Here is a 13,478-nt window from a genome sequence, read left to right on the forward strand (position 1 = left end):
TACCTCGCCAGGGTCCACCTCCCTGTATTAACCAAACTTGCCCATAGCAGGTGTGAGGTATGCCCTGAATAACCCTAAATAGTGTATAGTGCATATATAACCATATAGATCGAGGGGATCTAAATCAGACCTACAATCAGTCTGCTTATTGTGTTTCAACACATCTCGGTCCAATCCACCTGCCTTGCCTGTTGATTTAATGAAGGAAAATGTTTCAGAGTTTATTTTGGGCCCTGATAAAGAGACTGTATCCCAAGCAATGCATAATTACGTCCACAGAACCATCACTAAATCTTTGGCTGAGAAATGTCATGCCTTTTTTTTAAAAGCATGCCTCGCCCTTGCCTCAAGACACCCTTGCCTCAAGACACCCTTGGTTCCTCCAGGGCAGACACCTACACCCCTCAAAGAAACATTCAAGGAGAATGCCTTGGAACAACTAAAACCAGCCTACTTGACTTCTATGGCCTCTTAATTGGGAGGATGATTTGGAAGAGGACACCCCAGACAATATAGTGACTATACAAGATTTTGAACCACAGAAGCGGATACAAACGTTTCGGAAGAGGAATACACTAGATTTTGGCTGACAGCCCCTAAGAATAGCAGTTTAGATACGTCTGCAGACAAAGGCCCTTCTGGTTCATCTCAGTCCCCTTTATTACAAGATGCCTTTATTCTAGAGGATTTTGTACATCTGTGTTCCACAGACTGGACGCCATCCCCCAAGACCGCAGCCTACTTCCAGTGTAGACTTCGCAAGTCATTCCCTAGGGAAGTTAGGAGCCGCCTTCACTTGGAATGTCCCACATCTTCCTTAGATGGCAAGGTGGCTTCAACCCCTTAACATTGACCCTAAACTGTCCACCTTCATCGGTAATTGTTTTGTAGACCCCAGAAAGGGATTGATCATTCTTGGAAAGTTTGCCAGGATAAACTCTTGGATATATCTAGCCCCTTGGCAAACATTTTAGATCTGGCTCTTCTGGCTAAGGACTAAGGCAGCCCTATCAGCCCTGCTGTGTTAGCTGATTGGGGTCAAGGAGCTGCTACTCGTTCTGCAATGCTAACTGTCCTTTATCATCTGAGTGCAGATGCTCTATCCTCATCTGCACTGACCCCAAGCTTTGTGAGTTGATAATGGCCCCTCAGCTGATGGCTGCCTTTTTGGTGACACATTTGTCAAGGAGGTAGCAAAGTTTGGGAATATGTTTACTTCCCTGGACAAAGCTCAGGCAGCATTAAAAATGGTTTTCCAACCCCCACCTTTTTCCCCGTGCTGGTCTAGGTCAGGACTACACCACCATCTGCTTGCCATATCAAGGCTCCTCCTTTCAAGGCCAGAGTAGATGAAGGTTCTTGAGTTGATGGGCTGAGAGGAACCCTCTCCTACTCTACCCGGGCACGAGGTTTCCGAGGAAAGTTTCTTTGTGGGAATGCCCATGGATCAGCTTCCAGCACCTCTTTCTGAAGAGAGCCTTCACTATTTTCTCCATGTAGAACTAGGGATATGGGTTCGGGTTTTTGTCCACAACTGGATCTCCATTACCAACGATGTGTGAGTTCTTCAGACCATCCAAGGTTTTCAACTGGAGTTCTACGAGAGTACAGTTCAGACGACCTCTCCTCGCCAAATCCACTTTCAATCCCACAAGAGTTATTTCATAGATCAAGAGTTGGAGCGAGCCATAGCCCCATGTCAACTTCATTCTGAGGGATTCCTCAGCAACATCTTCCTAGTACACAAAAAAGGCAGAGGCTTCCGACCTAGTCATCAGCTTCAAAGAGGTAAACTCTTGAATCCTTTACAGTCATTTCAAAATGGGAGGGATTCATTTACTATGAGATCTGCTGAAAGACGGCGACTACATGGAGACCTGAAGGACCCCTATCTAACAGTCTCAATCTTCCCTTCTTCACTGTTGATTTTTGATGTTTCAATGGCTGGAGACAGACTATGAATTTCTGACAATGCACTTTAGGCTATCATCAGCCCCTTGGTGTTTTACCGAACTACTCGAGCCAGTGGTAGAGTTCTTGAGGAAGAGAGGGATCCGGTTGATCGTATACCTAGACTACTTCCTCTTGATGTCTCGTGATACCAGTTTACTCATGAATCAACTGAGTTTCACAGTTACCATTTTAGATTCTCTTAGCTTTGTCATCAATTACAAAAATCACAACACTATAGGAAACCGGGGGTCTAATGTTATAGTCAGAACAATAGACTATAGAAAAGGCCTCACTGTTAACAAATCAGTCACGGATACGAAATTCCTGCAAAGCCTATAAAAAGGACATAACAGTGAACGAGAATCGGAACCACAAGTGATTGTTGGTGAGACTCAAATAGTTTGGATTCCCATCAAATGTCGTGCGATGATCAATAATCTCATTTGGTTATCCAAAATCATGGGGTGGTATGTCTCTTGATCATTGAGACCATTTCCACGCCCAATCTGTAAGTATTCAATGGGTCAAGCCCACAATCACTGTGCTGACCAAGAGAGAAATGAAATCGTATGGGAACCAGTGCAGTGCAAAGAGGGAAAAAGGTGGTGAATAAAAGAGAGTGAAGAGACAAAAAAAGGGCTGTCTTTATTTGATATAGAGTCTCTCCCCCTAATTAAAATCAAGAACAGTGCAAAGAGGCAGTATCAAACAAATAATTAACTGCCATAAGGGGCCAACATGTTTCAGCCAATAGGGAAAAGGATCCCGCGGCTTTCTTCAGGGCCTCTGTTCTAAAAATTGCTACCGCTAGGGTAAATACAAAAAAGGAAAATATGCTAATTAACAGTGAAAAGGATATGGATAAACATATTAGTCTGTATTCATATTCCTCTGTGTCAATGGTGTGTCTCACATCTATAGACACAAACACAATGATATCTGAATTATACATTTACTGTATATGTTAAACAGAAGTTTTTATGATAACGATTATAAATTTGCACTCACCCAGATTGACCGGGGACTAGACCTCACCTCTCCTGGACCCAGCTCAGGAAGATGGAGGCCCCGCTCTGTGAAAGCAAGGTATGGGGTGTATTGATTGAAGAGATGGCTGTGTGTATGCCTTCTTTCTTCTGAACAGAACTACACCCTTTCAGAATCCCCTCTCACTCACACACATCTTGTCTGATAAGAAAAAGGCTCACTCTGGTCAAGAAACCTTTGCAAAACCTGAAGATAATGCTGCTATAACATATCTAAGAATGAACAGAACTAAGACTAACTAGTTGGCTGCCTGGGACTTAGCTCCCATGTACTAACAATCAACTGAATGCCCGTATTCTGGTAGGTATAAGCTACCCTATTGTCAAGCCTGCATGTAGCTAGGAACGTTATAGAGAAAGGTATAGCAAAAGATAAAACAAGGTGAGCCCTTAGTAAACCCTTCTTATGCTCCCACAAGGGTCTGTAAGGTCTTAGAATGACTGACCTGTCCGTCGTTGCCCCGCAACACAGTCCTGAGTCAGGGGGTAGGCACCCACTGCTTGGTGCTCGACATATTTAGCGTGGAGTGGGCGTATGGGGGCGGAGTTTCGTTCGTTATTGATCACTTTAAAAATGCCTAATATAGCCAAATAATTGTGTGCCTCAATTGGCCCTGAGTGTATATCCGCTGGTATAACTACATCAAACTTGCATATGCAGTGGAGAAGTGTGGCTCACTGTTTAGAGGAGGCAGACCCTGAAGCAGAGGTCAGACCCGAGGACCAGGGTTCAATTCCCGACGCGGCAGGGTCTTGAGCCCAAATGTCCACAGACTCGATAATTCTCGCTTTGGTGCCTGCTCGAATCACGGGTTCACACTCTGCAACTCTGGGCAATAGCTTGCTTAATCTCCACTACGGCCCCCCGCGGCGGGATGCCTGGCTTTCACCTTCGGGATGCCCAGCAGGGGTTATCTCACAGGGAAAAGCCAGGACGGGTTCCCAAAGCAAGCGCCTTGAGACCGTGCGGTGATAAGGCGCTATATAAGAACCTTTGACATTGACATTTGACATGACAGTATTAATTCGGCGTTTGTTATTCCGTTTCAGACGCCGCGTTGGAAGTCTCGCGGGATTCGGAAGAACTACTGAATGACGTCAGAGAGACTCACTCTGTAGTTCGCCCGCACCCGCACTGTTGTCATACTAAAGGTAAGGTATGGGTCAAACGACTTTGAGTCACTATGCCCAATCTCATAAGCACCAAAAGGTGTAAGTTGCACAGTCCCTGATCATGAATGATCGCTAAGCTATTTATCATTCATGTGACATCTTGTGATTCTAAGGGACCCATTGCTCCTGCAGGATATTCTACTACTTATGAGGCTTAATAAGACCTACAAAGCATTAATTCATTATTGTTCAGATTTAGTCATATCCTTCGATTTATCAAGGGGATAAATGACAAAGGCATTAAGCTAAACCCACGGTAATAAGTACACGTGATTTTGTAGTGTCTATTGCTGTAAAATTGCTTGTCTATACATATGTGTCTCTACCTCTTAGGCTCTTAACCCCAGAATCCCAAGGATGACAAATGATCCGTATAGCTACGGAGTACTACCTCCTAACGAAAAAGTGGGGGTGAGGGGGTTGGGGGGTCCCCTTTGTTGATAACTCAGTTGTAAAGGGTTATGTATAGAGAGGTATGTGTGTAAGTCATTTTATCAAAGACTTGTCCACGGTATACCATCGTTCAAACCAAGAGAGTCCGTGGACAGTTTATAAATCCATTGTTGGTCTTTTTTAAATAAGTATTTAGATACATCTGTGATGTGTGATGGTATAAATGGTTTTTCCAACACTGTCCAAGTAAAGTCCTCTTCTGCGTGGTTTTGTTCCACAAAGTGTCTAGTAAGCTTGGTTATCATCTTCTTACATCTCCAACGCACTTTTGTGTTCCAGCATCCTTAGGCGTGCTTTCCGCGTTGTCATCCCAACGTACCTTATTGCACAAGGGCAGGTCAAAAGATAGATTACATGTGTGCTGTTACAGTTTGTAAAATGTTGTTGTTCCCATGGGCGATCAGTTCCAATATCTATTTCAGTAGTGTGTTTTGTTTGGGGACACATCGAACAACATCCACAAGGGTGGTGTCCTGTTACAGCCGGTAGATCCCATAGAGTACCAATTGTACGTTTAGGAATTTCTTTAGGGCGAGTGTGAATTAAAAGATCGCGTATACTGCTCGATCGCTTGAAAGCAAACAGTGGAGGTTCAATCTTATCATTGCTTGCATTCAAGATGCGCCAATGACGACGGACAATCTTCTGAATTTGGTTGGACTTAGTATTAAAGGTACTCACAAAAGTTAACCGATTAGGGGAAGGTTTATCCTGGGGGGGCTCTAGTAATGCTTCCCGATGGTTATTACTAGCCCGCTTGAATGAGCGTTTGATCAGGCTCTTCGGTTAATGTCGGGCTTGGAGTTGTTGAGATTAGCCTTGTGCGTGATTCAAAAAAGTCTCTTTCGTAGAGCAGTTCCGCCGGACCCGGAGGAACTGCCCATAAGGCAAATTGTCACGGAGGGCCTTGGGGTGTTGGCTTTCGTACAACAGTAGAGAGTTTCTTGCTATCGGTTTTCGATAAAGTTTGCTCTCTAGTCCTGTGGGGTTGGCATAGATTGAAAGATCAAGGAAAGACAGTAAAACGTAAATAGCGATTCCGGCTGTTGAGCCATTCATGGAATTGTATGATGGATTCCCTGTCACCTCTCCATATCACAAGCACGTCGTCTATATATCGTTTCCACCATTTGATGGATGGAAAAAAGGGTTGGTGGGTGTCAAGACGTGCTGCTGTTCGAAGGTATGCACATAGAGGTTCGCCAGGGACGTAGCAAAAATACTGCCCATGCTCGTCCCGGACACTTGTAAATAAGTTGTTTCTTCATACTTGAAGAAGTTTTCTTTCATAGCGACTCTAGCCAAAGACATTATGAATTGAACAGGTGTAATAGAGTTCAATTCAGTTTCCCCCAGGATGGACATGATGGTATCTAAAGTCTCATCCTGGGGTATTGAGGTGTATAGAGACTCAACGTCGAAGGAGACCAAATAGTCAGTTTCAAGGTTGTACTCTATCTCAGGTATTAAGGGCAATGACGGACAGTTCAGTCATTCTAAGACCTTACAAACCCTTGTGGGAGCTTAAGAAGGGTTTACTAAGGGCTCACCTTGTTTTATCTTTTTCTATACCTTTCTCTATAACGTTCCTAGCTACATGCAAGCTTGACAATAGGGTAGCTTATACCTACCATAATACGGGCATTCAGTCGATTGTTAGTACATGGGACCCAAGTCCCAGGCAGCCAACTAGTTAGTCTTAGTTCTGTTCATTCTTAGATATGTTATAGCAGCATTATCTTAAGGTTTTGCAAAGGTTTCTTGACCACAGTGTGCCTTTTTCTTATCAGACAAGATGTGTGTGAGTGAGAGGGGGTTCTGAAAGGGTGTAGTTCTGTTTAGAAGAAAGAAGGCAAACACACAGCCATCTCTTCAATCAATACACCCCATACCTTGCTTTCACAGAGCGGGGCCTCCATCTTCCTGAGCTGGGTCCAGGAGAGGTGAGGTCTAGTCCCCGGTCAATCTGGGTGAGTGCAAATTTATAATCGTTATCATAAAAACTTCTGTTTAACATATACAGTGAATGTATAATTCCGATCCCATTGTGTTTGTTTCTATAGATGTGAGAAACACCATTGACACGGAGGAATATGAATACAGACTAATATGTTTATCCGTATCCTTTTCACTGTTTATTAGCATATTTTCCTTTTTTGTATTTACACCAGCGGTACCAATTTGTAGAACAGAGGCCCTGAAGAAAGCCGCAGGATCCTTTTCCCTATTGGCTGAAACATGTTGGCCCCTTATGGCAGTTAATTATTTGTTTGATACTGCCTCTTTGCACTGTTCTTGATTTTAATTAGGGGAAGAGACAATATACCAAATAAAGACAGCCCTTTTTTTGTCTCTTCACTCTATTTTATTCACCACCTTTTTTCCTCTTTGCACTGCACTGGTTCCCATACAATTTCATTTGTCTCTTGGTCAGCACAGTGATTGTGGGCTTGACCCATTGAATACTTACAGATTGGGCGTGGAAATGGGCTCAATGATCAAGAGACATACCACCCTATGATTTTGGATAACCAAATGAGATTATTGATCATCGCATGACATTTGATGGGAATCCAAACTATTTGAGTCTCACCAACAATCACTTGTGGTTCCGATTCTCATTCACTGTTATTTCCGTTTTTATAGGCTTTGCAGGAATTTCGTATCCGTGACTGATTTGTTAACAGTCAGGCCTTTTCGATAGTCTATTGTTCTGACTATAACATTAGACCCCCGGTTTCCTATAGTGTTGTGATTATACGTTTTTGGGGATACAAACCTGGGCAGGTCTTAAAACATCCCTTGGACCCCTTTTTCTCAGTGGTGTTTTGATCAATTACAAAAAGTCTAACATTCTTCCTGCACACCAAATGACTTTTCTGGGATTCGCCATCGATTCTGTGTCAGTCATCCAAGCTCTTTTACCCCAGAAGATTAAAGCTATATAAAAGGAAAATCGATCAAACTTAGTTAGTTAACACGGCTTATGGGCCTGTTGGCATCATCCATCCAAGCTATCTTTCCAGGGCAATTTCATTATCTGGCTGTTAAGAGTCTGAAGATCAGGCATCTGCGCAAGGGCTTGATCTATTTAGACCAGATTGCTCTCACTCAGAGGTTACGTCACAAACTTTAGTGGTGGCTCAACCAAATGGGCGCCAGGAATGAGAAGGTCATTTTTGGTCTCATGCTAGACATGGTGATGGAATCAGATGACAGCCGTTGTGGTTAGGGTGCATGCTGCAGTGACATATCAAAAGGGACGCTGTTGCAAAGCACTGCTCTCTTTTCACATCAATTGTCTAGAGTTGCTGGCTGGTTCTTTTATGATTCGCTCCTTTTCACCCCATCACACACATTGCTGTATCCTTCTGAAGATTAACAACGTGTCTGCAGACAAATACTTGAACAGCTTGTGGGGCACTTGCTCTCTCTTTCTAGTGGAGATGGCAAACAATTTCTGGCATTATTGCCTTTAGAAGAATCAGAAGTCAGTCAAATCTGTTCACGCAGGGCTTTCAAAATTCGGTGGCTGATTGGAGCTCGTGGTACCTCTGGGATGCCAGTGAGTGGAAGTTGGAACTGAACCTGTTCTCCAAGCTAATTCGAAAATAGGGTCCATGCTAGATGGACCGGTTTGCATCACGTCTTATGTTCCAATTACCATCCTTTTACAGTTGGAGATTGTGAGAAGTTGGCCTTGTATATGATGTCCACTATTCTAGTGAGCACCTTGCACCAGTCCAAACGACCCTTATTGATGGTAGGTTATAAATTCAACCTTATAGAAAGCTATCCTAGTGGTAGCTGTGGAGAGCAGCCTTCAGGCTAAGACTTAGAGGCGTGTTAAGCTAGTTGTTTTACCAATTATAATCTCTTGAATGATCAAATGAAAGCACACCACACAATGTATATATCAAATATATATGTATTTATTCTAAACACAACCCCTCAGGACTCTTTATGTGGTCAGAGGTAAAAGTACAATACAAGGAACTTAATTAGCATACGATAAGTTGCACAGTATACATTATGCCCTAGGGGCCTCTCAAGTCATATATTAAAATAGTGGTATAAGAACCACGTGAGAATTAGAAAGCAGGCCTAGGGCCTGTAGAACCGCTGGGGCTACCTAGAATCACTAAAGGTTAGGATGCAGAAGGCCCACGGGGGAAGCGTGCAGTGTCTAAACACAGCCGCGGATCACCATTGACTTTCTATGGAGAACAAACAAGTTACAATTTTAAAGATTAAGGTCACTTCTAGGTGAACTACGATGGAAAACCTTTAGACTAGGACACTTCGAGAGTCAAGACCCATGGGAGCACCGGAGTACTCGTGTTACCTCACCCAGGGAAGCCGGGTGCATAGGTGTCTTTTGGGGTCGGGTTTCGTCGTCGAATCCTATGGAGAGCGGCGAAGAAATGCTGCAGGCAACCAGAGGAAAAGTGTCCGGGTGGATCCAAGGGTGGATCGGACATGTGAAGAACCTGAAAGCAGGGGCGTGGCCAAGATGGCGGTGTGAGCGGACGTGTCTCGTCGAGCTCCCGCCGCTGACCGCCACTTTATAGATTCTAAAGCACCCTTTTTGGCCCCGAGAGGCTTCACTGGGGGCCCAGACCTGATGCCAGACCAGTAGGGATCTTGGTGGGGCGGCGTTGCAGACCGGCGCTACGGGGATCGGACGGAATCCTGACAAGAGCCCCGCGGCGCGCAGAGGCCTGTGGCGGCCGAAGCCGCGAAAACGAGGCCGCGAGGGGCAGAGCAATACGGCCGGTGCTGAGGCTTCCCTGACGGGCAGTGGCAGGTCCGACCCGCGCGGCTGAGCGCGAGGCCTCCCGCGGCTTCTCCGTGGAGGCTTCTGCGGACCTGCCAGACTTCTACGTGGACACAGCCGGAGTCCCTGGGCCGAACACGGAGCTGTTGGAACGCAGCGGCGGGGAGAGGTGCGGCGCCAAGCGTGACCGGGAAGCGGCTTGAGGTGAGGAGAGTGGGGTGACCGAGACGACTCCCCCAGGTGACTCGCCGCTCCGGTCTGCAGCTTTGGGGCAGTCGAGCGACGCTACTAACAGCGCCGACACCCCAGCTGTGGTCCACCACAATTGGAGCCATCCCCGGTCCCGGCGGTGACTACCGAGACTGAGTGCCGCCATTTTTGGGGCCGGGTGCTTGCGGCCCGTGCAGCGCCCGTGCAGGAACCACCCTTTGCCTCATCTGGTGGGTACCCTCGCACCTTCCCTACAGCCACACTTCTGCCCCCCTACACATACGGGGATACGGATTGAGACTTGCACCCGCCACAGCCTCGGACATTGGAGGTGAGCAAGGGAGCCCCCACCCTACGCGGAGGACAGTGTGGGGGGGGGTGGTGTGGAGCTCCCAGAGTGATACCGCTGCCTCGGTGGCCCCCTGCGCGCACTGCCCCAGTCGGGGCCCGGGCGGTGGTCGGTTGCCTAGTGGTCTCTGTGGACCTGTGACCTGGAGGCCGCCATTTTGTGAAGTCACCCGGCCCGGTGACGGGCTTTCCCAAATGGACAGCACCGCCTAGGACTGCACATCGAACAATATCTGAGGGGGAGGCACCGGCGCTTATGCCCTGGCAGAGACAGTAATTGGTGCTGAGGAGACCGCCGGCGGTCCACTGAGGCCGGACTCTTAGCCCCAACTGTCTGGTACTTACCTATTGGTGCGGCGACGAACTTCCGGCCCGACCCACCCTGGCCTGTTCTGCTGGCGGACCTGGGGGATATGGCGACTGGCAGAGTGCGCAAGGAGAGGACCATTAAGGACTTGCTCACTCCCATCACCATGGGGAAGAAAACCGACCTTCACGGCGCTGGAACCCACGCGGCGCCCGCTAAATCAACGGCTGGCACACAGGGCAACAGCCCCCAAAGCACAGACGAGCCTGTCACGAGGTCTTTCTTGGAATCTCTATTTGGCGGCCTAAGGGAAGATCTCCAGCTCCTAAAAACTGAACTGAAGGGGGAGATTCGGGAACTGAGGCGAGACACGGACGTCATTGGCGAGCGGGTAGCGGACCTAGAGACGAAGAGCGATGGTCGGGATGTCGAGATGGAAGCGCTCCAGCAAGAAATTATCCGCATACATGACCAGCAGGTTGATTTGCAATCGCATGTTGAGGATTTGGAAAACCGTTCTCGAAGGCATAACATTCGAATTCGAGGGGTAAAGTCCACCCCGGACACGGCAGATCTCTTCAAGTTCACGCAGGGCCTCTTCAACTATATCCTGGGCCGACCGGCTGACTCCAATATCACTCTAGACAGAGCACACCGGACTGGACTGCCTAGAGCCTCGAGTGCCTTGCCAGCAGATATCCTGGTGTGTGTTCAGGACTTTCGCACCAAGGAGGAGATCCTCAACAAAGCGCAACAGCTGGGCTCTGTCACCTATGGCGAACATTCACCGACACTCTTTCAGGACTTAGCGGCCATCACCCTGGAGAAGCGTAGATCATTCAGACCGGTCACTGCTGAACTGCGACGCCTTGGTGTCACGTATAGCTGGGGGCACCCGTTCCGGATTGTGTTCAAATGGGACAACAAAGTGCAACAGCTACGCTCTCTCACTGCTGCTTGCCGGCTGTTGGGCATCGAGGAACCTGAACCGGTGGGAGACTCGCAACCAGGGACCACCTCGGAGTCCGGCTCCGCTGGACAATGGCGACAGCAGAGACGGCGGCGCAGGCCGCGTCGCCCTCCCCAGGAGGAGATTCATGAAGGACAAAGGGCGGCAGTAGCGAAAGCGGCACTGGAACTGGCAGCAACGGCTGATGGTTGATCGAGTAAAGCCGGGCTGATCTTGACTCGCTTTGGTGGTCGGCGGCGGGAGAGGACTTGAAAGGGCTGGACACGTTCCCCTGTCTTCGCCGTGGCCTTACTTCTTCTGAGCGTTGTGCACATGGGAATGTTTTACTTGTTGCTAGGGAGGGATGGGTGAGATGGGATTCTGCACGGCCAAATTGGGGCGGGTCTGCTGTGGGTGGTGGGGGGATTGTTGGGGTTTGTATTTGAGTGCCAGTTGTTATTGGGTTTGACTGTCAAGGTGCTGCCAGCTGAGAATTAGGCGAGTCCCCCTAGTTTTGGGATCGGAAAATACATGTTATGTCAACAGCCTAACCCCGATTCACGGGAGCGATGGATACTATTGCAAAGGAGTCTTACCGCACACACTATACACTATGGCTGGGATTGAGATCGTTACACCACAGTCCGACACTGAGCGGACCCATCTGCGAGCACTGACATGGAATGTCAGGGGCCTCAATGACTTTAGGAAGCTAAGAAAGGTCCTTAGTTATCTGCGCAGGCATAACATAGATCTCGCTCTCTTACAGGAGACACATTTGCCTCTTGCCAGCAAGATGTTACAGCACAAGGGGTTAGCGGGGGATGCAGTATTGCAGCGGGATTTACCACACACTCGAGAGGGACACTGATATGGGTAAACCCACACTCCAAACTCACATTGACGTCACTGGAGACGGACTCGGAGGGGAGGTACGTCATCTGCAGATGCAGGGGCCGGGGGCATGACTTGCTGATTGTGAATGTATACGGGCCTAACTATGATTCACCTGATTTCTATGTGGACTTAACCCGGAGATTCAAGATGTATGATTACAAGTATATGCTTTGGGGCGGGGACTTTAACTTGGTCCTGGACCCGGATCTGGACAGATCTGCGGGACCAAACAGGAGCCCGTCGGCGGCTGCCACGGCGCTCCAAACTGAGATGGTGCATTTGGATCTCTTGGATGTATGGCGCAGTAGACATCACTCCAGAGGGGGGTACACTCATTATTCAGCGTATCATGCACTACACACTAGAATAGATTACTGGTTTGTATCACAACAGGTATCCAATAACATAAGGGACTGTCATATATTGCCACGCACACTGTCTGACCACTCTCCTCCTGATCCTGGAGACGCCAGTGCGCGGGATCCCCCCCTTTACGTGGCGCTTCCCCCCGTACTCTTTACTCGACGAGGTGTTCCGCGGTGAAATTGCGAATGAAATCGAAAACTTTTTGGAGACGAATACGGGTTCTGTGGAAAGCTTTCAGACACTATGGGAGACCTTTAAGGTCTACATACGCGGGATAGCCATGGCCAAACACTCCAGTGTCCTGAAGTCCATTAGACAGCGGCTTAAATATTTAGAGAGTCAGCTGAAGGACCTGGAAGGGACGCATCAGGCGGAACCAGAGGGAGACGCACTAGACCAGATCAAACAGTTGCTGACAGAATATCACACAGAGGCAGACAGAGAGGTACAACACATGGGCAAATATGCCACGGCCCGCGTGTACGGCGAGGGTGAAAGGCCTGGTTCTCTCCTGGCTAAGATGATTAAACATGAGCGGCGGCCACTGCTGATTGGCGAGTTGATCTCGAGTACGGGAGAGACCCTCATAGACGAGGAACAGATTGTTGGGGAATTCAGGCGGTACTACTCTACTCTATACGAAACGAAATCGACGGGACTGGAAGGGGCAATTGACGACTACCTGAGTTATATTAAAATGCCACAACTGTCCGATTCGCAAAGAGAATTTCTTATGTGCCCCATCCAGAGGGAGGAGATAGAGGAGGCCTTGGATAGTATGCGGACGGGTAGCGCCCCGGGCGCCGATGGGCTGACTGTCGGCTTCTACAAATCATTTAAGGAACTGCTGATCCCTTACCTCTCGGCATTATTTGATGATATATGCTTGGAAGGCTCCATGCCCCCGACTATGCGAGAGGCACTTATCATAACGATACTTAAGCCTGGGAAGCCTGACACGGAATGCGGCTCGTACAGACCCCTCTCCTTGATCAATGT

The 13,478-nt window shown here is 47.9% G+C and overlaps 1 protein-coding gene across 2 annotated transcripts in view; it reads right to left on the minus strand.

Moving 5' to 3' along the window:
- Positions 1-13,478, minus strand: part of RMND1 (required for meiotic nuclear division 1 homolog) — a 494,724-nt gene that overhangs the window by 383,710 nt on the left and 97,536 nt on the right. The window contains exon 3 of one of the 2 annotated variants that reach the window (XM_078673970.1): positions 2,962-3,026. The exons of the other annotated variant lie outside the window; for it this stretch is intronic. The gene's annotated coding sequence lies outside the window, so the exon portion shown is untranslated. The remainder of the gene's footprint in view (positions 1-2,961; positions 3,027-13,478) is intronic. 2 annotated transcript variants of the gene reach the window in all.

This window comes from Lissotriton helveticus, chromosome 1_1, assembly GCF_964261635.1.
Source record: "Lissotriton helveticus chromosome 1_1, aLisHel1.1, whole genome shotgun sequence".
NCBI lineage: Eukaryota > Metazoa > Chordata > Amphibia > Caudata > Salamandridae > Lissotriton > Lissotriton helveticus.